Source organism: Myotis davidii, unplaced genomic scaffold, assembly GCF_000327345.1.
Source record: "Myotis davidii unplaced genomic scaffold, ASM32734v1 scaffold207, whole genome shotgun sequence".
Taxonomy (NCBI): domain Eukaryota; kingdom Metazoa; phylum Chordata; class Mammalia; order Chiroptera; family Vespertilionidae; genus Myotis; species Myotis davidii.
This window is the reverse complement of record NW_006298349.1, coordinates 668,737-673,415: the sequence shown is the minus strand read 5'-3', so window position 1 is coordinate 673,415 and position 4,679 is coordinate 668,737. Positions and strand designations below refer to the sequence as shown.

The window sequence follows — 4,679 nt, the reverse complement described above, 5'->3', positions numbered from 1 at the left end:
AGTTCATCACCCCAAAATAGAAACCTGATCCCATCAGCAGGCACTCCTCATTCCACCCTCCCCCAGAACCTTGACAACCACTAATATGCTTTGTTTCTATGGATTTACCTATTCTGGATATTTCCTATAAACAAATCAGACAGTCTGTGACCCTGTGTCTGACTCTTTCACTTTACATCATGTTTTTGAGGTTCAATCATGCTGTAACATGTCTCAGTACTTCATTCCTTTTTATAACTGAACTAGAGGCCCAGCGCACGAAATCGTGCGCGAGTAGGGTCCCTACGCCTCGCCTGCAATCAGGGCCATGTCCGACACTCCGGGAAGCCCGGCAACACCCCACTACGCTCCCCGCCCTGCAAAGCTCCACAACGCTCACCTCTGACACCCTGCAACGCTCCATTAAGCTCCCCACCCTCTGCAACGCTCCACAACCTTCTCTGCAGCTGCCCCTCAATGCTTGCTGCTGCCCGCCACCCACCGCCCGCCCTGCTCAACAGTCCCCAGTCCTGCCCCACCGCCAACCCCCACCTCATCCCCGCCATTTGCCGTGGTTCCCCGTTCACCATGCTGCAATCGGAGCCCTGGAGGAGGGCGGGGGGACCAAGAGGTGTTCAATGCACCTCATGGAGACTGGTTGAGCGGTCATTGTCGTGACGCTTATGGTCCTGGCCTTTTATTATATAGGATAATATTCCAATATATGGATAAACCACAATTTGCTTATCCATTTATCCACCCGTGGATACTTGGGTTGTTGCTATGTTTTGGCTACTGTGAATAGTGCTATCATGAGCATATGCATAAAAGCATTTAGAAATGCTTCTATAACTTTGGAAAGAAGACTTTTGTATGCTAAGATTAAAACTACAAACTACAGCCCTGACCGGTGTTGCTCCTGTGGTTAGAGCAGGGGTGGGCAAACTTTTTGACTCGAGGGCCACAATGGGTTCTTAAACTGGACCGGAGGACCGGAACAAAAGCATGGATGGAGTGTTTGTGTGAACTAATATAAATTCAAAGTAAACATCATTACATAAAAGGGTAAGGTCTTTTTTTTTTTTTTTTTAGTTTTATTCATTTCAAACCGGCCGGATCCGGCCTGCGGGCCGTAGTTTGCCCACGGCTGGATTAGAGCATCAGCCCACACACCAAAAGGTCTTGGGTTCAATACCTGGTCAAGGACATGTATCTGGGTTGCAGGTTCCATCCACCACCCCAGTCAGGATGTGTGCAGGAGGCAACCAATCAATGTGTGTCTCTCACAATGATGTGTGTGTGTGTGTGTGTGTGTGTGTGTGTGTGTCTCCCTTCTTTCACTCTCTAAAAATATCAATGGAAAAATATCCTTGGGTGAGGGTTAACAAAATAAATAAAAAGTCACTATTTATTAAAAGGATTGCAAACTATAAAGGAAAATATGGAAATTTAACTGCATTCATATTTAAAACTACCATATGATATAGAGAAATGAACATACATAAAAATTAAAAGACAAGTGACGCCCTGAGAGAAAATACCTGCGCTAAATGGCAGGTGTCAGATTAATACCTAGAACAGGAGTCACCAAATCCTGAAAACTGTTTGGCTTTGTAAATAAAGTTTTATTGGAAACAGTCATTTCCCATTAGTTTATGTATTGTCTACAGCAGCTTTATACTGCAGTTATTGCACTATAATAGCAAAGTTGCATAGTTGCTACAAAAACTGTATGACCTACAAGGCTAAAATATTTACTATCTGGCCTTATATAGAAAAGGTTTGTGGACCCCTTACCTCGAGTATATACAGAAAACTCCTACAAATCAGTGGGGGTGGAGAACTAACCCAATTTAGAAAAACAAAAACAAAAACACGGCAAACAACAGGAACTGGCACGCACTAAAGAAATAAAATATATTTAACAAATATTATAAAGACAGGCTTAACATCACTGGTAATTAGGGAAAATATTAAAGAATTAAATCATTTGATAATATCCAATCCTGGCAATAGTATGACACAGCCATTTTAGAAAGGCAATTTGGTGCTACCTATAAAAGATGTAATGCGCTTGATGTCAATCCTGTCATCTTTTTTAAGTATTTGCCCCAGAAAAATACTTGCATTCATGCAGGCACACATACCCAAAAACATTTAGAAAGCTGTTCGTGGAAGCATTTCATTTATAACAGTAAAACCCAGAAGTAACCTTGCTGTCCATCAATACAGTAAAACTATAATACATATTTGGTGGTACAGTATACACAATGAGTTTTGTATGTTTGTATTTAATACCATGAAGAGAGTTGTAACACATGTTACTAACCAGAAAAAAATACGTTGCGCATATGTACATACAGTTTAGGTTAAAAAAGGTTTTAACTATGAACCTGAGTCCATATCTACACAGGAAATGCATCAGAGAAGAACTGAAGGACAGATGCTACCCTGTGGACAGGGGCTGGGACTGGAGGATGCCCTGACAGGTAACAGAGGATTGTTGCTTATTCCTTTCCCTGGATCACTCTGAATTCCAGTAGTGAGGAAAGACTGCGGAACTCGTCTGCTCGAGCTAGCAATCTCAAGGTCCCCAGTGGGATACACGAAGCCTGCTCTCCAAGGAACCTTCCGTAACATCATCACCCTTGACGCAATCCTCCTCACCACAAGGGTATGGGAGGCCACTGGAGACCCTTTATACGAGTAGGGCAAGAACAGTGGATGAAAATTCCTCACGGTGTCCCCGAACTGGGCAAGCTGCTGGGGTTGGTCTCCTCCTGGTTAAAAGTAGGTTGGCTGATCTTAAGGCTCTTCCAGGTCTGAGGCTACCATGCAGACCCTGAAAGAGATTTCTGTACCTCTCTGGGGGAAAACAAACACAAGTCACAGCTGTGGGAATAAGCTCAAATCAGAGGGCTGGGAGAAATGCCTGCCCGGGACGAGGACATCCCAGGGCAAAAGCCAGTCTCACTGACTCCAGTGCCCTCACCTCTTACAGGGGGGTGGCCTCAATTATCGCCGATCTGTCTTCCAACCTTGATGGTCTAAAATAAGCTCAGGGCAGAGAAGGGAGCAGGAAGCAAGGACTTGGGGGAGACTGATGGGAACCAATGGCTGAGGTTTTCTGAAGAAGCCAGGAGGATGAGAGTAAGAAGCTGGGGTGGTAAGGGAGGGGCCGGATGCAGAGAGCAGCAGCGAAAGCTCTTGGCAGCAGCCCTGGGTCCCCCTCCTCGTTTCAAGAGCAATTTCTTCCTGAAAGATCCCGGAGGTGGAAGGCTGACCTAATCTCTCGCAGCACAAATAGCCCCACTCATTAGTTCAGAAACTACCATTCAGGCCTGTTTTAAAATCAACAATTCAACTGTGAACACAGTGAAAGAGGAAAAGTACTTTGAATGTGTAACCCCACTCCTCTGAATCAAATTATCAACAGATTTTTTTAAAATTTTTAACAGATTCAACTCAAATATACATATTTCATTCTAGTTAATCTAAGCCTAAGAATCAGAAAGCAAGCCCTCTGACGACTGCCTGGAATAACAAGGAAACTCTCAGAACTCCGCCAACCCCACGTTTACTATTCCAAAGGTGTTTTTTGTTTGTCTTTTTAAATTGTAAGAAAAAAAATCTAATAAAACGTCAGTCCTTCCTTTTCACAATAGCCTGGTGACTGAGGTAAGTCAGGAATCTCTACTCCCAGTTTATAGAAAAGGAAATGAACTAGCCCTGCCGGTGTGGCTCTTTGGTTGAACGTCTACCCATGAACCAGGAGGTCAGGGCACATGCCCCATCCCCAATGGGGGGAAGGGGGGGGTGGGCAGGCAAGAGGCAGCCAATCAATGATTCTCTATCATCACTGATGCTTCTATCTCTCTCTCCCTTCCTCTCTGAAATCAATAAAAATATTTTTTAAAGGAAATGAACTGTACAGAGGCAAAGGGACTTGCTCAAGGTCATATAACTGAAAGTGACCGCCAAGACAAGAAGCAAGGTCTCCGGACTCCAAGCCAGGACCCTCATTACCTCATACTCTGCTTCCCAGAAAAAGGCACCCAGGAGAAAGGGAATCCCGGCACAAGCCCAACCCACAGCCAGAACCTGGCCAGACCCAGCTCCACCCCGGCTGACCTGCCTGGCCTCCATCCCAACCATCGTCCGACTCCGCAGCTTCAGGGTCTGGTTGGCTTCTGGCTCACATGAAAGGAGTCTTTTCTGGCTGTTGGGCACCTGCCCAGAGGACGGCACTGCGTCCCAGGCCATGACTCCTGCCCTGACCCAACTCCCGACTGTCCTCAGCCCGAGAGGAAGTCAGACCCTGCGAGTACTTGGCCGCAGCGCCTTCCTCCTCGGGTTCTTCTGAAAACGCAGAGGGCCGGCGGGTCTCCCAGCAGGCATGTCTCTCCCGGCAGGACGGAAGGCTCTGGGGTGGGGCAGAGGGCACAGACACAAGGGGATGCAGACCAGGCTGCAAATCCAACAAAGCTGAAGGCCCCAAAGCCTTCCTGTGTTCCCCGAACTGGGGGGCAGCCAGTGCCAGGTCCCCAAAGACCAGTGGGGCCACAGCCCGGCTTCTCGGGGGGGGCTGTTCCCATACAAGCCCCTCCTCCTGTCACTCTAGGGCTGGGGCCCCGGGACCTGCCTTTTCAAAGAGGCAGGTGTGGGCGCCCCGGGACCATCCCGGAGCCCCATCTGACAGG

General features: G+C 47.1%; 1 long non-coding RNA gene across 1 annotated transcript; it reads right to left on the bottom strand.

Moving 5' to 3' along the window:
* Positions 1–1,870: 1,870 nt before the first annotated feature.
* LOC107184712 lies at positions 1,871–3,724 on the bottom strand. Its single transcript, XR_001515608.1, has 2 exons — positions 2,972–3,724; positions 1,871–2,844 (listed from the first exon to the last, which is right to left on the bottom strand). It is a non-coding gene; the product is annotated as an uncharacterized LOC107184712 (long non-coding RNA).
* Positions 3,725–4,679: the final 955 nt, after the last annotated feature.